The following is a 25,275-nucleotide window of genomic DNA, read 5'->3' on the forward strand; positions in this document are numbered from 1 at the left end:
TGCTGCCGATCATAGCTACCACCGGCTCATTTAATGGGCCATTGAAAGTCTGTGCGGAGCTGATGGCAGTCAGACTAGGCCGTTGGACCCCGTGGGAGTGCTGGATCTCTGCTCTTCACTCCCCATGTGTCTGCACCAGCAGCAGTGCTGCCATCACCATTTTCAAATGACATTAGTTCGACTGCTGCTAACATTGTTCTACTGATATTCACCTTTTTCTCTTTATTCTCATGACTTACTGCTGTGTGCACATGATCATAATCAATTCCTAACCCATGGCCTCCTGTTGTGTGATAGTCCAATCATCATGACTACCTCAACTCTTAACTTCTGCAGAGAGTTTTGTCTTCAATAATTCACAAGCCCAGCTTAATTAGTGAACTCTTTGTACGTGCATTGCAAACTATCTCTCTGCCAGATTCTGCAGTCTATATGAGTGATACGTTTTATCCATTTAACCATTTGTAGACTCACGCTAAGTTCAAAATATGACATGGGGAATTCTATACTGTGGAAAAGCCAACCAACTATAAACTGATGTCATCAATGTTTTTGCTATTTGGATTCTTTATAAGCAGTGGGAGAACTCCAACTTTCTCCAATGAACTGATGTTCGATCAATAGTTTAAGAAGTAGAGAGTGTTGGATGCAAGGAACAAACTACCATAGAAAGTGGTATTAAAACCCATTGAGACAGGTTCATATATAGGAAGGGTTCCGAATGATACGGGCCAATACAGGCAAATGGGATGAGCTCAGGTAGACACCTGGGTTAGCATGGTTGAATTGGGGCCTCTTTCCCTGCTGGGAAAAAAAAACCGCCATGACTCTGGGACTTTCTTCACTGGTATGTTTGGAATTGCAGCGATTATATTTTTGCAATTCTGATTTATGTCTCGTAAATCATGGATCAATGTGTAGTTAGTATATGAGTCGTCATCTGAATTTTGACTAAAATTAATAGAACTGAAATTATGATTTTAAAAAGTGTATGCTAATCCATGTCCAAAGCCACTGAGAGATGTTTCTTCTCTGCCAGTTTATTTTCACCTCTTCTTTCACATCCCATGGGATTCATTGACACCTCCTCAAGATCCAGCTTTTGCTTCCGCACAATGATTTTGATTCAACCAGGACAGCGCTGTGAATCCAGAAAATTATCTTCAGTCACAGTCAGTATTCATTAAACTTGATTCACTGTCTTCCTATATTTCTTATTATAATAATCTTTTAATTCAAAGATTTTAAATATTAATTTTACAACTGAAATACAGTAAACTGCTCCAGAGTAACCTCAATGGTCATAGGAACTAGGTGCTTAAACCCATCTCTGATGACGTAACATAGAATGCGGACCTATTCCCGCAACTGGCAGGAAGCCTCTCCTTCTTATGGTCAGATAGGCAGGCTCTGTTCTTGATGCTGACTGAATACATACTGTCAATGTCAAACCGCTCCATATTAATGCAAATAACTACTCTGAATTCTATCCAAATGCCCATGGTGATAATTCTTCATGGTGCTCTAATCCACTGTACCAACTGGATCCTTTGCACCCTCACATTCAACCTGACACAATAACCAGGCACAGTTGGTGTAGTGGTAAGCTTAATGCTGTTACAGCCCCAGCAACTATAACTGAGGTTTGAATCCTGCGTTGTATGTAAGAAGTTTGTATGTTCTCCCTGTGTTAGCATGGGTTTCCTCAGAGGGCATTGGTTTCCTTCCACTGTTTGAAATATGCCGTGGGTTGTAGGTTAATAGGGTATAATTAAGATTGTGGACCAAAATGGCCTGTTTAGTCAGCACTTGTTGATACGCACCTGCATTGATTGGCACCCTGAGACTTCGCATATGCGAGAAACTAGTATTGAAAAGCTACGGTCTTATGATTGGTAAAATATTATACAGCAAAAGTACTAACTTAGAGATACTTTGTATATGCGAGGAACTAAATGTTGGATATGAAAAGATGAGGTTATGTCTAAACACTTCTGATATCCAAAAGTGGTCATACACCTCTGAAAATTTTCTCTATCTCTTATCTTTGAAGCTCAAGAAGTTTCAGGAAAATGTTGAGCTTGAGACCATTATACCCTTGCTTCCACCTAGATATAACCTGTCGTAGCTGATGTAGAAGAGATGTACATGCTTGATAAAAGAGAAGGGTAATGTAATTGTGCTCTTTATAACATGTTAACATAGAGGACATGAGATATGAGAACAGGAAGACCAAGTATAATGTTTGTAATTTCCTTGCCTGGAGATAAAGTAAAGAGGAGTAAGGTCAGAGACCAGACATTGACAGTATGTATTCAGTCAGCATCAAGAACAGAGCCTGCCTATCTGACCATAAGAAGGAGAGGCTTCCTGCCAGTTGCGGGAATAGGTCCGCATTCTATGTTACGTCATCAGAGATGGGTTTAAGCACCTAGTTCCTATGACCATTGAGGTTACTCTGGAGCAGTTTACTGTATTTCAGTTGTAAAATTAATATTTAAAATCTTTGATTTAAAAGATTATTATAAAAAGAAATATAGGAAGACAGTGAATCAAGTTTAATGAATACTGACTGTACTGAAGATAATTTTCTGGATTCACAGCGCTCTCCTGGTTGAATCAAAATCAAAAGTTTTGGAAAAATAAAATGACAATGTGTAGCTAGCTGCTACCAGCTAGGGGTCTGTGGAGCCTATAGCGCAGGAGAGATTATAGCTGCATGCAGGTTATCTCAGCAAGGACACGCTGTTCCCAGAAAGAGCGACACAAACCCCAGTTGAGTGTAGTTAACACTGCCAGAAGCTTTATTGGGCTCACAGCCCTGCTTTGATTCTCAAGCTGAGGGACCTGGTCAAAACCCTCTCAGCACTGATTGGTATGTTTGTGACCCGCTTTCCCAGATAGGCCAGTTAAGCTCTTTTGGTTGTGGCCAATTGGAGGGCAGCGCTGTGGGCCTCGTGCAGCCTGCTGGATCGTTGTGTTCGTCCTTCATTTTGTGAGGCCCCGTGGAGGAGCTGTGACGGGCCGCCTCAAATACATCTTGTTTCAGTGTGATGAACTTCCCTGAAATTCCCAGCTGCTCTGGACTTTGCTGAGGGGTGAATCTAACCAGCTATTGGGAATGCTAATCCTGCTAAAAGCTTTGGTTTTGAAGCAGCAGCTTGACATCAACTGAATTGATGGTGAACCTTGGCCCGCTCAGTGCTGACCGTATTCTTCACCTGGGAGTCAAAATGTTATTGCTGCGTTTAGCATTTATTCTATCTGTGTAATTGCTCCTTGGAGAATTAAATCTGAAAGAGTTTTACATTTTAACCAATCATGCTGTTTGATCCTAAAAGATATTCAATGCATTAGGTGAGATGTGCTATTATTCTATAAATAATATATTGTGTGTGCTCTGGGATAGTGCAATTGGTGCTTTCTTTATTCAGCTTTTGAAAATGTTCTATCATTTTGGCATAGAGGATGTAGACTGGTTTTGGAGCATGCAATAGATGGCTATATTACCAAGTCACCCCAGAAAATCTTTCCTGAAATGCCTTATGCTGCTAGGTCAAGATAAATATAAGTCATACAATTAAAATGAGAAAATTTTGTTGTGTACAGAATAGAGGGAAACTGAGGAGTGTAGGTGGAAATGTAAATATCTAAAGTGTTAATTTGGAGTTTTAAGTGGATGGGAGGGGGCTTTCTGACTGAACGGTTCGGTTCAGACACGGTTGAATGGCATGATTGGTGTAGCGGTTGGCACAATGCCAATGATCAGGACTGGACCTGCAGTTCGAAACCCATGCTGTCAGTAAGGAGTTTGTAAGTTCTCTCCGTATCTGTGTGGGGTTTTATCAGGGGCTCCAGTTTCCTCCTACCCTTCAAAACCATACTGGAGTGCAGGTTAATTGGGCAGCAAGTACTCGTAAGGCCAAATTGGCCTGTTACAGTGCTGTATGTCTAAATTTAAAATTTTTTAAAAACTATTTATACATCCTATATTCTCGCTCAGACTGCACATCAGAAACAAAGCCTGTCATGTGACCAACTAATATGTAATAAAGCCTTAGATACTTTGCAATAGAATCTGTCTGCTTTGTGACAGGTTCTGTTCACTCTGTGATGTCACTTTTGCTGTGCCTTCTTCCTGCACAGTTAGTGGATTGATGTGTGTGCAGGCAGGGTTGGCAGCAAGTCCTTCAACCAAAAATTATGTGACAAGTATATATAATCTTAATAACAAAATCAAGTTCATGGTATTCACAAGTTTAGACCAATCCCTAAGACCTACAGAAGAGAGTGTCAGAATCAGAAACAGAATTTATTGCCATGAACAAGTCACAAAATGTGATGTTTTGCAGCATTATCACAGTACAAACATTCATATTACCAACCATCTTACAGCAATAAAATATTGAAAAGAGTTGTGCACAAAAAGTAAGGCAACCTACTTGGTTCATTGAACATTCAGGAATCGGATGGCAGCGGGGAAGAAGCTGTTTCTGTGTCGCTGAGTGTTCATCTTTAGGCTCCTGTACCTCCTTCCCAATGGTAGCAGAGCGAGGAGGGCATGACCTGGGTGGTGGGGGTCTTTGAGGATAGAGGCTGCTTTTTGAAGACACCACCCCATGTAGATGTCCTTGATGGAGTGAAGTCTGGTGCCTGTGATGTCGCAGGCCAAGTTAACAACCTTCAGGAGTTTATTCTTGTCCTGAGATTGACGGTTCCATACCAGGCAGTGATGTAACCAACCAGTACACTCTCCACGGTACACCTGTAGAAGTTTTTGAGAGTCTTTGGTGTCATACCGAATCTCCTTAGACACCTCACAAAGTATAACCACTGGCGAACCTTCTTTATGATTGCATCAACATGGAGGTTCCAGGACAGATCCTCAGAGATGTTGCCACCCAGGAATTTGAAGTTCTTGACCTTCTCCACTACTGAGGTCTGGGTCGTGCTCCCCTGACTCCCTCCTGAAGTCCACAATCATTTCCTTGTCTTTGCTAATGTTGCACGTAGTGTTGTTGTCATTACACCATTCAACGAGCTGATCTCTCTCCCTCCTGTACCCTTCCTCATTACCGTTTGTGATTCTGCCGACAACTGTGGCATCATCAGCAAACTTGTGGATGGTGTTGGAATTGGGCCTGGCCACACAGTCATGGACGGATAATGAGTAGAGCAGTGGGCGCATCCTTGGGGAGCGTTAATGATGGAAAGGTAAGGAGCTTCACTGAAGTTGTTATCCTACAAGGATCTTGCTGTGGTGAAATGTAAAATATTACTATGAGCTTTTTAATAAAAACCATAAAACTCATGTTTTGATTAAATATTTTTGTTATGTTAAACCGTCCCAAAGGTTTGGGCGATAAACACTTACAGTCAATTTACAAGGGTCTTTGCTCTGTTTTCACCTCTGCTCAGTCCAAGGTGGCATAGTTTAATGGTGACAAAACTCTTTTTTCATTAAATGTGTTAATTGAGTTGACTCTGCTTGATAGAGCAATATAAATTAATTTTACACTGGTTCTAACTCATGATGTCTCTACTCTGTGTGTGATTGATAGAAAAAGATTAAATTTTGCTTTGTTTCAAACCTTTGGGTATGGTCCCTGGAATTGTTTAATTACTTAATGTAGAGACAGCTTAATAATTAACACTCGTGGTTTGGGAAAGTTTGTGATTTTGATTGTGACTTGTTTTATGATGAGTTACTCTGTGAAATCACAGTATTGCAGAGTTAAAGCTCCAGTTACATTTGAATAGTGTGGAAACTAGAAAACAACTATCTAATTCTAAAAGTAGTGCAGCCAAACACAATTAGAAATATTTATATTCAAATTAAATGCAATTACTCTGAGTAATATTAATGCTAGCATATATCATAATTGCGGTGACGGTAATTGCATTTAATTTGAATATAAATATTTCTAATTGTGTTTGGCTGCACTACTTTTAGAATTAGATAGTTGTTTCCTAGTTTCCACACTATTCAAATGTAACCGGAGGTTTAACTCTGCAATACTGTGATTGTGGAGAGAAGATGGAGAGATAAATGATTATATAATGAATATTAGCTACTGGGTTCGCATCTAGTTGAAACAAAGCTCCCAGGTTTGAAGCTGGAATAAAAATTGTTCACCTCTTTCATCGTGAAGGTGAGGAACTCTGCTGTGAATTTCAATATGTTGCTTTGTTTTAACTGAAAGATGCTGGTCAGCTTCTGAAAATACAAAGAGGAATGAATTGGTCTTTTTCAGGCTGGAATAATGTCACTAATGGTGTGCTCCAGGAACAAGGTCTTGGCCCTAAATTGTCAATGATAATGGCCTGGAAGTGAGGACAGAATGTAAGGGAAAAATACAGAAATGCTGGAAGAACTCAGCAGATAATGCAGCATACATAGGAGGTGAAGCTATATAACCAACATTTCAGGCCTGAGCTCTTTTTCAAGATAGTTAAAGTATCCCAACTTTGCCGAAGAAATAAAAATAGAAAGGCATGTTGTATATACTGTGAATGTGCAACAGGATATAAATAGGTTAAGTGTGGGGGAAAGGGAGTTTAATGTGGTAAAGTATACCTTTTGGTAAGTAAAATCAAAAGACAATTACTAAAGTGGAGATAGATTGTAAAACAATGCCGCACAGAGAGATCGAGGTAGTCTTGTGTGTGAATCATAAAAGTCACACACAGATACTGGAAAAGTAAAGAAGGCAAACAACATATTTTATTGCAAGAGGATTGAAGTTTAAAAATGGGGAAGTTTTGTTACAATTGCAGAGAGAATTGATGAAATCACACGTGGAGGAAGGTTTTAGTTCCTTTATTTATAAATAAACAATATACAGTATTAGAACTGGAGGCCACCTGTAGAGATCGTCAAAAGAACCAAAGACTTGTTGATCCAAACCAAGGCTTTTATTAACAAAAGACAGCAGCTCTTCACAGGTGGCCGACCAGTCCGGAATGATCCGACCTGGCTAGGGACACAACCCTTTAAGGCCCAGACAGTAAGCTCTCAGCCAATCGCTGTAAGCACAGTCTAGATACTGTAACTATATACATTGGTGATAGATCTGTACTATCACACCACCCAAAGGAGATTCAACAGCCTCATAGGATGAGGGGATTTTCCAAGAAATTATATTTGTACACCTTGAAGTTTAGAAGAATGAAGGGTAAACTTGTTGAAGTATGTAAGATCTTTCGGATATATGACAGGGTAGATGTTGAGAAGTTTCCACTAGGCCCGTGATGCCCATACTCCTATGTTCTGTGCCACAGTTGATGGAAACTGGCCTTCTTCACCACCCTAACTACCTATGCTGCCACTTTCATGGATTTTTGTACACAAATGTCTTCCTATTCTTCAACACTCCCTAGGACCCTATTATTTATGTGTCTCTTCTAATTTTTGCCCTTCCAAAATGCATTGCCTTTCACTTTTAATGATGGAAAGGTAAGGAGCTTCACTGAAGTTGTTATTGTACAATGATCTTGCTGTGGTGAAATGTAAATTAAATTCCAGAAGCAATGACAAAGTATCCCAGGAACATTATATGAACCAGTCGAGAAGAATTCATACAGGTGCTACTAATTAATGTTTGAATTATCACATTCTCTCACCTGTTCATGGACCTTGGCAGTTGAAGAAAATAACTTGATTCAACTCAGAAAGGATATTGTGATATCACCAACTCATACTCTGCAATACTCCCTAAAGTTCCTTCTCACTGCCGCAGCAGATGGAACTCAGGCTAACATGAACTTGCTGCTATACAAAATAAAAGGCATTCAAGGCAGTGCACTCTAAGACCTCAGGCTGGAGGATGCAATTGAAAACTGAAAATAGTCTTTATGTTATCCTAATATTTCATCTGCACTTTTTTGATACATGGGAGCAGGGCAACCTGTGATCATTTGCACTGGGAGTGCCCATTAAGACAAGGATTTTGTTATAGATAGAGAATTTAGGTTAAAAAGGGCTTAAGTTAAAATGTGATGATTAATCATAAAAGGGGAAGCCAGAATAGACAGGGAGCTTACCATAAAAGTTCAGCTAGACAATGTTATAACAAACAGAGATTTTCATGGTCACAGAGAGACATGTAGGAGCCAAAGATTGATAAAAAGAGTGAGAAACAGAATTTAGTGTGTGGAGAGTTCGTAGTGTACGTTACAAACATGATAATTACAAATGCAAGTGTACTTAGGATGATTTTGCAAAAACTAACCAATTAAAACAGTGTTAAAAAGAAGGGGAAGGACAAACAAAAAAAGGTATAAAAATCAATGCACTGTATGTATCGGGGCTTAACTGGTGAGAAGCCAGTTGAGTCCAACTCTGCAGACTTGTAAATAAAGCTTGTCGTGTCATCAGTTTTAAAGAGACTCATGTGTGAGAAGTTTTATTTCTGACAAATGGGGGCTCGTCCAGGATCTACACTCCGGCCGTGAGGGGAGGCGAGAAGAGGGACATCGGAGGCGGTGCACCCCGCTGAGTTCAGCGGCTCCTTGCTCGTCGCTTCGGGCGGCTTGAGCGAGTGGTATCCGGACAAGGTGACACGACAAGACGGAGAGGAGAAGGGTGACGGTTCAATCCCCGAGAAGACACCGGTAAGTGACGACTTACGATTGTGGTGTGGGGATTGGGTAACAGGTGTAACGGGATACACCTGTTTGGATAAAAAAACCTAACATAATAGATCAGGTATAGAGCTTTTGTCGTGGCGTGAGGACCCTGTCGTGGGACTCTAGGATAGACCCCAGGGAAACCTCGGCGGTAACCGAAGGAGGGACAGCACCTCCGACGAAGTGCCGAGAAGAGAGGGGTCAACCCCAGGGAAACCTCAGCGGTAACCGTAGGAGGGACAGTACCTCCGACGAGGCGTCTGAGAAGAAGAGAGTAGGGTCCAGAACGAGAGGGTCCTCAGCAACAATAAACAGATCTAGGTGGGAAAATGGGAGGATCAAAATCTAAGGGCTCGTCTGAAAATTCAGGACAATTCCTGGGAGTTCCCCTTGACAGCCCTTTGGGGAGAATGTTTGAAAATTGGGATAGTAAAAGATATCGAGACAAAAACAAGAAAAAGATGGTCCAATATTGTCTCCTTTGGTCGAAACAACCTATTAAAGGTTCCTCGGTCTGGTGGCCGAAATTTGGATCTGATGAGGATTGGGTTAGACAAGCATTAAACATATATGTAAATTCGAGACCAAAGGTGAATCAAGAAGAGTCAGCGTATGCATTTTGTTGGGTTCCCTGGCCAGGATCCTTAACAAAATGTTTTAAATTGAGGGTAGCGGGAGAAAAGAAATGGGAACCTCTGGACAACCTTCCCCCTCCTTATATTCCCCCGGTGCCTACTGCGCCCGAGGAAAGCTCATTACCGGAGGGGAAAGGTGATGAATCTGATTGCCCCGAAAGGGGCCGGGAAAAAAGGATGAATTAAGGGAGTCGGACCCTAAACTTCCACCGGTAAACCGACCCTGGACAAGATCCCAGACTGGTCCAGGACCATCAAAGTTTTCAATAAGCCTAAATCCCCTGAGGGAAGTTCCTATGGGAGGACCGGGAGGGGGAACGGGATATGTGAATGTTCCCCTAACTAGTACAGAGGTGCGGGGATTTAAGAAAGAAATGAAAAAGTTATTGGAAGATCCTATAGGACTGGCTGAACAGCTCGACCAATTCCTGGGACCAAACACATATACGTGGGAAGAGATGCAGGCAATAATGGGAACATTATTCTCACCCCAGGAGAGGCAGATGATTCGACGGGCTGCCCTCCTCATGTGGGAATATGAACAACCTGGGGACCCCAGACCCCATGAACAAAAATATCCCTTAAATGAACCCAGGTGGGACAAACGAACACCCGAGGGATTGGCAAGTATGAGACAATATAGAGAGTGGACAATTAAAGGGATACGGGAGGCTGTGCCAAAGGGTCACAATTTCACCAAGGCATTTGGGAACCACCAGGGGAAAGATGAGTCCCCTACTGATTTTTTGGAGAGGGTGAGAAAGAATGTCCAACAGTATGCGGGCGTGGACCCTAGTACACCAATGGGTGAACAGCTTATTCGAATTGAATTTGTTTCCAAATCATGGCAGGACATTAGAAAGAAACTAGAAAAGGAGGAGGACTGGAGCGAAAAACCCCTAAGTGACCTGTTAAAAAAGGCGCAAAAAGTATATGTGCAGAGAGAAGAAGAAGATCAAAAGAGGGCGACAAAGGTTATGGTACAGACTATCCGACAGATGAATGCAGAATCCAGGAGGGGAAAGAAAACAAAACCTTCCTCTAAACAATCCAAGATATCCAAGAGAGGGAAGACCCCGGAGGTTCGTTAAGTGCTATTACTGCAATGAGGAAGGACACTTTAAGAGGGAATGCCCCCGATACAAGAGGGAATTGCGTGCCCTCGAACTTATGGAAGAAGATTAGGGGGGTCAGGGGTTCCAAATGTTAGGGACCAAGTATAAGAGGGAACCCCTGGTAAAACTAAAAATTGGTCCCAAGGGAGAAGAGGTGGTGTTTATGGTGGACACAGGAGCGGAACGAAGTAGTGTAATAACTGTGCCAATCGGAACTGAGCCTGTAAAAAGTAATTTGACAATTTCTGGGATAGAAGGGGCTCCCAGAATGGTATCAATAATTCCCCAAGTAACAGTGAAACTGGAAGAAAGAGAAGGGGTACAAGACCTCTTGTTGTTACCGTCGGCTGGATTTAACCTCCTAGGAAGGGACTTACAGGCTCTCCTAGGTTTGGGTGCTCTCCCTGTGGACGGAGAAGTGCGAGTCCACCTCTGTGCTCTAAAGGAAGAGGATGAACGGCAGATTGACGAGAGAGTCTGGTATAAGGAGGGAAATCGAGGAGGTCTGGACATCCCACCTTTACATGTCACATTAATACCAGGTCATCAGCCGGTAAGGAAACGTCAGTATCCTATTTCTTTGGAAGGGAGAAAAGGGCTACAGCCGGTAATTGAGATTCTAATACGAGACGGACTATTAGAAGAATGCATGTCACCTTATAACACCCCTATACTCCCAGTGAAAAAGTCAGATGGATCCTATCGCCTAGTTCAGAATCTAAGAAGTTTGAATGCTATTGTTCAGACCCGCCACCCAGTGATGCCTAATCCCTATACTATTATGAGTCGGATTCCCCCAGACCATGAGTGGTTTAGTGTTATCGACTTGAAGGATGCCTTCTGGACGTGTCCATTAGAAGAGGAAAGTAGAGATATGTCTGCGTTTGAATGGGAAAATCCATGGACAGGCAGACGGAGACAGCTTCGGTGGGCTGTATTGCCCCAAGGGTTCACTGAATCTCCAAACCTGTTTGGACAAATGCTAGAACAAATCCTGGTGGACTATCCACAATCTGATGATTCCCAACTAATGCAGTATGTGGACGATTTACTATTATCAGGACCCAAGGAACAAGAAATGAGGGGAGATACAATTAGACTCTTGAATTATCTGGGGAAAAAGGGTCTACGGGTGTCCAGGAACAAGTTACAGTTCGTTGAGAGAACTGTGGTATATCTGGGACACCAGATAAGTAAAGGACAGAAATGGATTACCCCTGAACGGATTGCGGGAATCACTAGAATGCCGTTACCCCGTAATAAGAAGGAAATAAGACAATTCCTGGGACTCTTAGGTTACTGTAGGTTATGGATAGAGGACTACTCAGCGTTGGTGAAGTTTATGTATGAAAAGCTGACAAATGAAAATGAATATCCATTGAAATGGACCCAGGAGGAGGAGGGATGGTTTGAGGACTTGAAGCATCGTCTGACACGAGCCCCGGTACTCACTCTGCCCTCTTTAAAACAGCCCTTCCAGCTATTTGTCACTCATAACCAAGGAACAGCTGTGGGAGTTTTAACACAGGAAAAAGGCGGTCAGTGACACCCAGTGGCTTTCCTTTCCAAAATGATGGACCCAGTGTCTCGCGGATGGCCGACGTGTATCCAGGGAGTAGCGGCTGCTGCTCTGTTGGTAGAGGAAGCACGTAAACTTACTTTTGGAGGAAAGATGACTGTGTACACCTCCCATTCTGTGAGTGTTTTATTAACACAAACTGCCCATCGATCGCTGACTGATTCTCGCATATTAAAGTATGAAACCATTTTAATGGTCGGAGAAGATCTACAGTTTGCAAAGATTAATAGCTGCAACCCAGCTCAGTTTTTATACGGCAGTGAAACAGAGAGAGAGGTGGAGCACGACTGTGTCGAGTTGACGGATCTTCAGACCAAGACCCGAGAAGACCTTTGCGATACTCCTCTGGGAGAAGGATATGAATTCTACATTGAAGGCTCCACCAGATGTGTTGACGGAATGAGAAGAAGTGGGTATGCTATAATAGAAGGAAATACTTGGAAAGTAGTAGAATCCACGAGACTACCCGGAAGCTGGTCAGCACAGTCCTGTGAACTATATGCCTTGCAGAGAGCCCTCAGAATACTGGCAGAGAAAACTGGAACGATTTACACTGATTCCAAATACGCATACGGGGTAGTGCATACCTTTGGTAAGATCTGGAAGGAGCGTGGTCTAATTACATCAAGAGGAAAGGAATTGGCACACGAACAGATGATTACTCTGACTTTAGAAGCCTTGACATTACCCCAGGAAATAGCAGTGGTCTACATACCAGGCCATCAGAGGGGAGATACCCCGACAGCAATTGGAAACAGACTGGCTGATGAAGAAGCCAAAAGGGCAGCCATGCAACAAGAAGTCCGTTTGCTGACCTTAATCCCAATAAGACAAGGCATAAAGAAGGCTCCCATTTTCACTGCTAAGGAAGAAAAGGACATGGCTCAACTGGGCGCAAGCCAGCTGCCTGATGGAACATGGAAGACACCAGATGGAAGAATGGTTCTAAATAAAGAAATAACTCGCAATATTTTAAAACACCTGCATCATCAGAGCCACTGGGGCACCCAAGCCTTATGTGACACAGTGCTTCGAGAATATGTGTGTAAGGGAATCTACACCTTGGCCCAACAGGAGGTGCAGAACTGTCACCTATGCACAAAAATTAATAAGAAGATAATGAGGACAGGGACCATGGGAGGTCAACCATTAGCCATACGCCCTTTTCAAAGTATCCAGATCGACTTCACAGAGTTACCACAAGTCCAAAGATGGAAGTATCTGTTGGTGGTAATAGATCACTTTACCCGATGGGTGGAAGCCTTCCCAACAGTAAATGCTACAGCCTCTACAGTAGCTCGCCTCCTCCTAGAGCAGATAATCCCCAGATATGGTATAATGGATTCTATAGACTCAGACAGGGGTCCACATTTTTGTCCAAAGTCCAGCAATTGATTTGTGATGCATTGCAGGTCTCTTGGAAATTGCATACCCCTTGGCATCCACAAAGCTCAGGGAGGGTTGAACGTATGAATGGAACCCTAAAGATGCAATTGACAAAATTAATGGTGGAGACTAAAATGCCTTGGATAAAGTGTCTGCCCCTGGCCTTATTGAGAATTTGTACTGCCCCACGCAGGGATGTGGGGTTGTCCCCTTATGAGATGATGTTTGGGCTTCCCTTCTGGAGTACAGTTGAGGGGTGTCCCACCTTGGGGGAAGGGGATATTTTTGTTAGGAACTATTTACAGGCACTGTCACGCTCTCTTACAGATTTACGAAAGAGGGGACTATTGGCACAAACACCACCTCTAGACTTTTCTTTACACAAAGTGGAACCTGGAGACTGGATTCTCATCAAGACCCGGAAAACTGAAAAACTCCAGCCACAGTGGGAAGGTCCATTCCAAGTTCTCTTGACTACAGAGGCTGCAGTACGAACAAGAGAGAAGGGGTGGACGCACGCATCCAGATTTAAGGGACCTGTAGAGGCGCCTCAGGACCCTGATACAGACTCAGATTGGACTTGTGTTCCTGGAGACAAACCTCTTACTTTGCAATTTCGCAGAAAGACTTGATTGACAATGTTATTGTTAAATGTTTTGATTTTTCTTGGTTTGCCTATGTCTTTGTCAGGTCTGAAGTGTAAGAAGTGCAGAGACACAGTAGTCCTTTTTCAGGACCGCACTTGGGAAAGAAAGGAGGGTAATTTCATTTCCCATACCTCAGTTCCTAAGAAATGCTGGGCAGAAAATACCACCCAACATCCATATACCCCTTGTATGGAGAAAGAGGGAAGTAATGTGGGTCATTATATACAGATTCCTAATAGTACTCCTTTCCCTCTTAATGGTTGGCCCTGGGAGGGTGAGTCAGGCCCACCATGCCCTGATGGACTCTGGTTTTGCATACACCAGCGTACTGTTCCGGTAGAGAGTCCCACTCCACACTCTAAAGTGCCTGCCCCTTTAAGACAGCCGGACTTAGTTCGAGTCCATCCAAATAACCATGAAAGTTTCGGTCACGCAGTTGGGGGAGATAACCTTTTTGTTGATCTTGCAACTAGAATTGCAGGAACTTTTAATGTAACCAATTGTTGGGTCTGCGGAGGTCCACGGATGTCAGAGCAATGGCCTTGGTGGGGGGAGTCCCTCGACTCATGGACCATGATCTCCCAAGTTTGGACCACTAACCGAACAAGGTCAAGGGAGACTTGGTCTCTCTCTAACGTCCCCTCTGGTTTTTATTGTCTCTCACGAACCGGCAAATACCCAGTAGGAAAAAGTCCCTGCAAGGCTGTATGGATTCGCATTTCGCCTGGTAATTTCACTTGGTTTCCTAAACCCCTGACTTGGTTCTTATCCACTGTTTTTAAAACTAATTGCCTACCCCTGTCTAATAGCAGTATTCAGCTTTGGAATTGTACCAGTTCCACCATCACAGGACCATACCAATCAAACCCCATTCTTAAAAGAGTTTGGGAACGGGGATATGGAGTATCGCCAAATGGATTATTCTGGGTATGTGGTAATAAAGCTTATACTCGTCTCCCCTTACAGTGGAGTGGAACTTGTTTCCTAGGAATAATCCGCCCAGAATTTTTCCTCCTACCCCACGATCACGGTCATAAATTAGGAGTGAAGATTTTTGATACATTACACCGTCAGCCCCGCTCTAGCACGGTGCATTTGGGACAATGGGGAGATGATTGGCCTCCAGAACGAATAATTAAATATTATGGTCCCGCTACATGGGCTCAAGATGGATCCTGGGGTTACCGTACTCCTTTTTATATGTTAAATCGCATTATTCGCTTGCAGGCAGTCCTTGAGATTGTTACAAACCAAACAGCTCTAGCCCTGCAATTACTTGCATCCCAGCAGGGTCAGATGCGCTCTGCTATCTATCAGAACCGTCTAGCCCTGGACTATTTTCTGGCCACAGAAGGGGTGTATGTGGAAAGCTTAATTTGACTAACTGCTGCTTAAAGATTGATGATAATGGCCAAGCCGTTCGCAAAATCGCTGATAATATTCGCACTTTGTCCCATGTACCAGTCCAGACCTGGCATCCTTTCGCAAAATTAAATTGATTGGACAAATGGTTTGGAGGAACCTGGTGGCGCACCTTATTGTGGGTCATCGGGGGTGTTTTGTTCCTCCTGCTTGTTTTGCCCTGTCTTATTCCCTGTCTGCGCAGCCTAGTGATTTCGATGGTCCAGCAGACCATGCAACCAGGGGGCCTGGGAGACCCAGTTAGAATTTTACTTCAGCACGAAATTGATTTATCAGAAGATGGTTCTCTTCCCTGGGTTAAGGTCCCCATTCAGAAATAATACACACATTTTAAAGAAAGAAAGGGGTGGATTGTTATAGATAGAGAATTTAGGTTAAAAAGGGCTTAAGTTAAAATGTGATGATTAATCATAAAAGGGGAAGCCAGAATAGACAGGGAGCTTACCATAAAAGTTCAGCTAGACAATGTTATAACAAACAGAGATTTTCATGGTCACAGAGAGACATGTAGGAGCCAAAGATTGATAAAAAGAGTGAGAAACAGAATTTAGTGTGTGGAGAGTTCGTAGTGTACATTACAAACATGATAATTACAAATGCAAGTGTACTTAGGATGATTTTGCAAAAACTAACCAATTAAAACAGTGTTAAAAAGAAGGGGAAGGACAAACAAAAAAAGGTATAAAAATCAATGCACTGTATGTATCGGGGCTTAACTGGTGAGAAGCCAGTTGAGTCCAACTCTGCAGACTTGTAAATAAAGCTTGTCGTGTCATCAGTTTTAAAGAGACTCATGTGTGAGAAGTTTTATTTCTGACAGATTTGACCATGTGACCACTTGGGGAGGGGCTTCTCTTTATGACATCATCTTGACTGTTGTGATTGTCTTCTGGCTGCTTTGGGATGTCACACAGGGGCAGGTTTAAACCCCTGGTTACCTGATTAGTAAGTAGAGTAAGTATAATCCAAATATATTGGGATAAAGCAAATCAAGGAACTATTTAATTTCAAAAGATATCATCCAAACAGATGTCATTTAATACAATCTTAATATTAAAATAGCCATGCTATTACAGATTCTAGAAATAGTTATATATTAAGAAGATTTTTGAAGTGGGTGGGGAGAAAGAAAGAGAGGGGTTGTGACATTGAATTAAATGAAAGAAATCTCCCAGGATTCTCAGCACAGTTGGTTGGACACAAAACATGCTTCATGGAATGGGTCATCAACCTGAGGTTATTCTTTGAATGCAACTTCCTTCAACTGGTGGGAGTAGCACCCATTAATTTTGAAATTTTCTCGCAACAATACGTACATTACTCACTTCTGTTGCAGTAGTTGTAGCCTGGGTACATTGCTTGGCATAGCTAGAGGAGTCTTATTTAATTACTATAATTGGCGGTGCTGTCAATTAACATTTTATCCCTGTTGATACTACAAATTGCTTCTGAATCAATGTACATACAAGACAGGTTTCCGAACACTAAGATAATTGAAATATAACTGCCATCCTAATTTTTTTTTATTCCTGTAAACTGCCTTTCTCTGTCATAATTAAATGAGAGAGTGCACAGCTGGGTGATGGAAGGAAAATTCATAAATGCTACTGTTCTCTCTACCTTGAGTTTAAGAAGGTAGGAGAATGAGAGAGGATTAGTCATGTATGAGCAGTGAGAATGCTCACTATTAACAAATCTGGTCATCTCAAATTATGGATGGCTTGCTTTGTGATGTAGTTCCTGCTTTCCTTATGATGTCACTTTATGGCAATTTTATTTGCAAGATCTCTGAAGTACCTGCAGTGGGAGACAGCTGAGCAGCTTTGATTTAAATAGAACACAATAGTTTAGCATTAACTACAACTATAAATCATTCATTACAATGGTATTCAAATGAAATACCTGGTCATTTGAAAAAAATCTTGATTTGAACAATTTCAGGAAGATGGTGAAGAAAGAGGTTTGAAGAAATGTTCAGTATTGCTATGTCTCTGTGTTACTTGGGAGGTTTCTTAAATAACTTGGAGATGCAAGATTCAGGTAACCAAAGAGACTTTACTTACTAATGCCTTCCACCATCTCAGGAAACTGTTTATACACACATAATAGAGTTGCTTGTCAAGATTGGGGCAAACAGAGAGTAAGAAGTGGGAAATATCCAAAATGCATATATTAATGCTAGGAGCATTGTAAGGAAATTGGATGAGCTGAGATTATGGATTGACACAACAGTATGACATGATAGCGATTAGTGAAACATGGTTGTGGGAGGGATGTGACTGGCAGCTAACTTCCTGGATTTCATTGCTTTAGGAATGATAGAATCGGAGGGGCAAGAGAAGGTGGTGTTGCATTGCTTGTCAGAGAAAACATTACAGCTTAGGCAGGATAGATTAGAGGGCTCATCAAGGGAGGCTATTTGGGTGAAATTGAGGAATGGGAAAGGGGTATTAACACTTGTAGGAGTTTATTATAGACCACCTAATAGGGAATGAGAACTAGAAGAGCAAATTTGCAGGGAGATAGCAGATATCTGCAATAAACACAGTGTTGTGATTGTGGGAGATTTTAATTTTCTAAATATAGATTGAAAAACCCATTCTGTGATAGGGCTGGATGGTTTGGAGTTTGTAAAATGTGTGCAGGATAGTTTTTTACAGCATACATAGAGGCAGTGTTGGATCTCTTGTTGGGAAATGAGATAGGTCAGGTGACTGAGGTATGTGTTGGGGAGCACTTCGAATCCAGTGATTATAGTGCCATTAGCTTCAATGTAATTATGGAAAAACCCAACACCCAACCCCAACCAACAAATTTTCCCCTGCAACCGCTGCAACCGTGTCTGCCTGTCCCGCATCGGACTTGTCAGCCACAAATGAGCCTGCAGCTGACGTGGACATTTACCCCTCCATAAATCTTTGTCCGCGAAGCCAAGCCAAAGAAAAGAAATTATGGAATGGGATAGGTCTGGACCTCGACTTGAGGTTTTCAAGTACAGCAAAGCTAGATTTGAGGAGATGCGAAAGGATTTATGAGGAGTGGATTGGGACAATTTGTTTTATGGGCCGGATGCAGTAGAGAAATTGATGTCTTTTAAACGCAAGATTTGAGGTACAAAATCTTTATGTTCCTGTTAGATTAAAAGGCAGGGTCAAAAGTTTGAGAGAGCTATGGTTTTCAAGGGATATTGGAAACTTGGTTCGAAAAAGAGGGAGACCTACAATAAATATAAGAAACAAGGAAAATAGATGCTTGCAGAATACATTGAATATAAAAAGAATCTTAACAAAGAAATTAGAAAAGCTAAAAGGAAGTACGGGGTGGCTATAGCAAGCATGGGTGGAAATAAATCCAAAAGTTTTCTACAAATATGTGTGGTTAAATGCATTTGCATAGATGTATGGGCTGGCCAGTCTGAACCTCCCTGACCTTCCCTAACTCCTCCTTGGCTCCTCCCCAGATTTCCCAATAAAGGGTGACGTGCCCGGACTTGCCCCCTCTTGTTCCTGTACCTGGAACCTGGCCAAGTCATGTATCAGCAGAGCTCAGGTTTTTGGTAATTAAAGCTGTTTAATCACTCCATTATGTCAATGTGATTATTGTGTGCGCCACGATATGTTAATAGCAAAAGGAGAGTGAGGGGTAAAATTCATCCATTAGAGAATCAGAGCGGATAACTGTGTGTGGAGCCAAAAGGGATGGGGGAGATCCTGAACAATTTATTTTCTACAGTATTCACTAAAGAGAAGTATATTGAATTGTGCAGGGTAAAGGAAGCAAAGAGAGCAATTATGGAAATTATAGTGATTAAGAAAGAGAAAATACTGGAGCTTTTGAAACATATATAGGTGGATAAGTCTCCAGGTCCCGACGGGATTTTCCCCAGGACCTTGAGAGAAGTTAGTGAGGAAATAGCAGAGGCTCTGGCAGTGATATTTCAAATGTCATTACAGATGGGTATAGTGCGAGAGGATTGGCATATTGACAGGTGGTTCCTTTGTTTAAAAAGGGCTGAGGAGCAAGCCTAGCAATTATCAGCCTGTAAGTTTGACATCTATGGTAGATAAATTAATGGTAAGCATTCTTAGAGATAGTATATATAAGTATCTGGAGAGACAGGATTTGATCAACACAGATTTGTGCATCGAAGGTCATGTTTGACAAATATTGTTGAATTTTTTGAAGAGGTCACTAGGACTGTTGATGAGGGTAGAGCCTTCATTAAGATTCCGCATGGAAGGTTAGTTAGGAAGGTTCAGTCGTTAGGTATTAATTTTGAGATCGTCAAATTGGATTAGTAAATTAGATTAGTAAATATGCAGATGATATTAAAATAGGTGAAATAGTGGATAATGGTTTTCAAAGATTGCAGAGAGATTTGGACTGCATAGAAGAGTGGGCTGGAAGATGGCAGATGGAGTTTAATACGGATAAGTATGAAGTGCTTCATTATGGTAGGAATAATCAAAACAGGACAGACATAGTAAATGGAAGGGCATTGGGGAATGCAGTGGAGCAGAAAGATCTAGGAATAATAGCGCATCATTCCCTGAAGGTAGAATCTCATGTGGGTAGGGTGGTGAAGAAAGATTTTAGTATGCTGGCCTTTATAAATCAAAGCATAGAATACAGGAGTTGAGAAGTGATGTTGAGACTGTTCAAGACATTGGTGAGGCCAAATTTAGAGTACTATGTGAAGTTCTGATCACCATATTATAGGAAGGATATCAACAAGGTAGAGAGAGTGCAGAGAAGATTTATGAAAATGTTATCTGGGTTTCAGAATCTAGATTACAAAGAAAGATTGAGCAAATTAGGTCTTTATTCTTTGAAGCATAGAAGTTTGGGGGTGGATTTGATAGAGGTATTTAAAATTATGAGAGGGATAGATAGAGTTGATGTGGATAGGCTTTTTCCATTGAGAGTAGGAGAGATTGAAACAAGAAGTTCAGAGTTAAGGGGCAAAAGTTTAGAAGTAACATGAGGGGGAACTTCTTTACTCAGAGAGTGGTAGCTGTGTGGAATGAGCTTCTGGGAGAAGTACTGGCAGCAAGGTCAATTTTGTCATTTAAGGAAAAATTGGATAGGGACGGATGGGAGGGGAATGGAGGGTTATGGGCAAAGTGCAGGTAGGTGGGACTAGAGGAGAGGACTTAGTTCGGTGTGGACTAGAAGGGCCAAAATGGCCTGTTTCTGTGCTGTAATTGTTATATGGTTATATATACATTTGCTCTACAGTGTTTTACTACAGTAAAAGGGTGTATTCTTACGTGGTTACAAAATAGTTTACATTATCCTGACTAGGTAACAAGTAGATTCATAGATTGGAGCTAATGATATCAATTCCACAACTTTAATGACAGAATGAAGCAATGAATTGGCTATGATTATGAAGGTGTAAAATTTGAATGAAATTTCCCAGCAACCCCAGATATTACCAAAGTGAGAAAGTAACCAATCACGAACCTTCTTGAGCATGCCTCAATATTTGATATTTAGAAAGTTTAATAGATATGAATTGTTATGTAAAGCTGTAAGAGCAGAGACTGACTAAGGAACAAGGTAATCAGCTGGGACACATCTCTGGGTAGAATTAAAACAACTGGGTAAATATGGGTGGTGAATTCATGAAAAAATATTTTCTGATTCTGAAAAACAGTATAATCACATAGAAATTGACAGTAGACATAAATGACCTTCTTCTGGTTGGCGAAAAATAACAAGTAGTATGTTAGTAGTAGGATCAATGTTACAACCACATCATATATATGTGATCAGGATCTGGATGAAGGTGTCGAAGTCAAAGGTTGCTACATTTGCTAATGACATAAATCAGGGTAGGAAATTAAGTTGTGAAAAGCATGTAAGTAAGCTACAAATTCTGGCAACTGGACTATGATATAGGAAAGTAGGGAATTATCCTTTTTAGGGGAAAATAGGATAAGAAGCATTCTATCCAAATGGTAAGAGAATATGGAGCTCTGAGTTGCAGAGTGATCTGAATGTCTAAGAGCATGATTCACAAAATGCAAATATATCAAGAAATTAGGAAAGTTTGAAACATTATTGGGAGATAATTAAAGACAAAAGTAGAGAGGCTATGCTTAAATCATATAGGCCAATATGAGATCACATTTGAGGTAATGTCTACAGTATTCCTCATCTATTGGAAGGATGTTAATATTTTGGAAGGAATTCAGAGAAAGTTTACTGGACTGACACGGAACAACAGGATGTTTTATAAGGAAGTGCTGTTCAGGCTAGGCTTGTATTCACTGGGATATAGCAAACTGATACATGTAAAACCATGATGGAACAATCTAGAACACCCATTGTCAATGGGGCCCCTACACCCTCTTGGGGGTCACAGCATATTTAGAAGGGGGGCCATGGAATGAAATTTTACAATTTTATGGTCAGTAGAAAAGAAGTACGGAAGGAACCAACTGTACCTAACTGCTTCACAGAGGGTTTGTAAACTTTGAACAAAGTCCTAAGGGGCCCATAGCCAAAATAAACTGATTGAGAATGGCTGATCTAGAACGTAGCTCCAGATATAATTGTGACCTCTTTGAAATAAAGGGTAAGTAAATGAGCAAGTGAGGCAAAAAAAATGCCTGAAGACAAATAGAATTAAAGGTCATTGTTTGCAGTTGGATTAAAAATTTATTGTCTGTCTTCAGGATTGAGAATAAAGCCAAATTGTGACATCACCATTTTCTGCCTTATGACAGAACAAAAACAATGAGGCACCTGAAGATTCTACCTCAGCCACTTCTGCAGTGATACCCTGGAGTAGAAAAATTCAGCTCACAAAAAAAAACATTTCTATTATGCTCTGCATGTCTCTGTTCAGTGCAGAATTTTCCCCTGATCTTAATCTTAAATAATCATATTTCTCAGCAATTATTCATGGATTCTGTCTTGTTAGTTATGGAAAGACTCGCAGGAAATTGAAGTCACCTTACGTGGAATCTCCAGCTTTTTCTGGATTGTTATTCAGTGGAAAGTTTAATTGATGACCACCAGGTTGGAAGAAATTAAATTTTTGTGGTGAGTCTGGTTCTTTGATTTTTCTTTTTGCTTGTCTGACATGGCTTATTCTGAATCTAATTGCAGCAATAACGTATTTGGTCCCATGGTATGAGAGACATTTCTTTTGCTCTAACCATCCCTTTCCCATCTTATTTGCTACCAAAAATGAACATTTTCTCTCTCACACAGTTCTAATGAATGATCCTGAAATGGAAATGTTAACTATTTATCTTTCCATAGATGCTGCTTGGCCTGCTGACTGCTTCCCACATGCTCTGTTTATAATTCAGATATCCTGCATCTGCAAATTTTTGTTTTTCTATCTGCAAAAAAATCAGTGCTCAATTACTTTCTGAAGTAAATGTGAACATGAATTAAGAGCAGAAGAAGGCTCTTTCTCAGAGACTTGGCTTCCACCACAGTTCATATTAGTTCAAGTTTATTGTCACATACTTTCTCACATAGTGAGAAAGTTTTCTGTCCAATCTAACTTGTCAACCCATAAATAATTACAACAATAAAAATACGAAACAGCATGCAGAGACACAGAAGGAGATTAGTTAGAACATAGCAAAAGGCAACATTATTTTACTTGTGTGAAGTTTGTTCAGGACTCTGATAACCATCCTTTGACATGGATTTTCATCCTATTAAGAAAGAGATGGGAGGATATTTTTCTCTCTCAGAGGAAGAGTAAATATTTAAGGATGTTTATCGGACTCCTCAATTGACCTCACACCAGTAAATATTTCTCTTGTGGAAGAACCTCGAACATAATGAGTGTGACCACATTAAAACAGATAAAAGATTTTTTAAATAACTGAGCAAGTGAGGCACAAAGTTACCTGAGAACATCTAGAATTGTTTGAAATTAAGGAGCCAACCATTTATTCTGTGCCCTTGGAATAGAGAATAAAACTGAATTAGAGCATTACAAGCAAATGTCTCTACTTCCTGCCTTATGATGGATGGGAAAACTAGGGTTTTCATGAGTCTGGTGGCCACTAAACTTCTGGGGTTTGTTCAGGAGTCTGATAGAGTATTGCAAAGAATTATACTCTACTGAGAAAAAAACACAATCCTCTCATCTCTGATTTAATAAGGCAAATCCCTAGTTGTTGGTTTTCTCATGGGACAATTGTCTTTATCCTATCAACCACTGAGGTAAAAGAACAAATTTGAAATGTAATGTCGATTTAGTGTCACTTAAATCTTTTGGTATAAACGCATGGAAACAGCCAATTTGGCTTACCACATACATAGTGATCCATATGCACTCATCCATACAAATCCATGGTAGTCATTTGTGGGTTGTTTAATTGTTTAATAAAACCCAACACCCAACCCCAACCAACCAATATTCCCTTGCAACCGCTGCAACCGTGTCTGCCTGTCCCGCATCGGACTTGTCAGCCACAAATGAGCCTGCAGCTGACGTGGACCTTACCCCTCCATAAATCTTTGTCCACGAAGCCAAGCCAAAGAAAGAAAAATTGTTTAATAATTCAGTTCAGACATTAAGTTTAATGATTCAACAGTTCAGTTCAAATGTCGTTCTTGAGGGTCGAGAAAACAAGTTGACCTGCCAACCCTGAGAGAGAGAGTAACTGCCCAGCCTTATGCTACCAATCCCCTTCTCCCAACCCATCACATGCTGGGAACCCGCACCCACAAGAGCCCGAACCTCCGAATGATGGTGTGCAACCTGCCACATGACCACCCCCCCCAAGTACCGAATTATTGGAGGTTGTTAGGTTGTCAAGTTGAGGGTGAGTTTGGTCGTGATGGTGTATGCCCCCTGTGGTTGGATTGTGCCACCTGCAATGGTTGAACAATGTCCAAGTGTGCCAGTTTGAGATGGTCCATAGAGACAGTCTCGGGTCTGTTGTCCATGTTGATGATGGAAACCATGACATTGTTCTGTAGTACTCTGAAGGGCCCCTCTTATGGCTTTTGATGAGGTTTATGGTGGGAATCTCACCAAAGGAAAACGTACTGGCAGTCCTGGAGGTTGGGTGTGACATACATGGTTGGGAGACCTTGTCGGGCACATTGGGACTGGAGAAAGTATACCCACCTTCTCAGCATGGTTGTGGATGGTTCTTGATGTCCACGCACTGCCAGTATGAAGTCCCCTGATACAGTAAGTGGGGCACCATACACCAGCTTGGCCAAGGAAGTTGCCAGGACCTCCTTTGGGGCAGTGCATATAACTAACATGATCCATGGCAATCCATCCATAAGCCATGCCTTGAGGGATGCCTTCATGTGTCGGTGAAAACATTCCACTTTGCCATTTGCTTGTGGATGGTCGGCTGTTATGTGGTTTAGCTTAGTGCCAAGCAGTTGGGCCATTGCTGACCACAGCTGAGAGGTGATCTGCACAACTCTGTCAGTGGAGATGTCTGCTGCAAACCAAAATGAGCTATCCAGTGGACGGTGAGGGCACATGCACAGGTCACAGTGGAGGTGTCTGAGAGTGAGATGGCCTCTGGTCATCTTGAATCTGTCCACGATGGTGAAAAGGTGGGTGACACCTCTGGATGGGGGCAACGGTCCCACGATGTCGACGTGGATGTGGTTGAAACTATGTTCTGCAGCAGCGCCTTGATGTGTCACTGGATCTTAGTGGTTTGACATAGGATGCACTCTCTGGGCCAGTTGCCAACCTGTTTGTGCAACCCATGTCACATGAACATGGCTGCAATTAGTTCCTTTGTTGCCCGAATAGAAGGGATGAGGTAGGCTGTGAATCATGTCAGATCTGGCATCACCTGGCCCGTGAAATCCCTACTATTGAGAAAGTAGCAGAAATTCCAGATTACAAG

The 25,275-nt window shown here is 41.7% G+C and overlaps 2 long non-coding RNA genes across 10 annotated transcripts in view; one reads left to right on the top strand and one right to left on the bottom strand.

Moving 5' to 3' along the window:
* LOC138743644 (uncharacterized) overlaps nt 1-25,275 on the bottom strand; it is an 85,016-nt gene that overhangs the window by 34,387 nt on the left and 25,354 nt on the right. The window lies entirely within an intron of this gene.
* LOC138743643 (uncharacterized) lies at nt 16,278-22,834 on the top strand. 7 transcript variants are annotated; one of them, XR_011344969.1, is made up of 4 exons: nt 16,278-16,366; nt 17,354-17,452; nt 22,096-22,465; nt 22,688-22,834. It is a non-coding gene; the product is annotated as an uncharacterized lncRNA (long non-coding RNA). The 7 variants fall into 7 exon arrangements; XR_011344970.1 differs by lacking the exon at nt 17,354-17,452 and having other exon boundaries at nt 16,280-16,366; nt 22,344-22,465; XR_011344968.1 differs by lacking the exon at nt 17,354-17,452 and having other exon boundaries at nt 16,286-16,366.

Source organism: Narcine bancroftii, chromosome 9 (assembly GCF_036971445.1).
Source record: "Narcine bancroftii isolate sNarBan1 chromosome 9, sNarBan1.hap1, whole genome shotgun sequence".
Lineage (NCBI taxonomy): Eukaryota > Metazoa > Chordata > Chondrichthyes > Torpediniformes > Narcinidae > Narcine > Narcine bancroftii.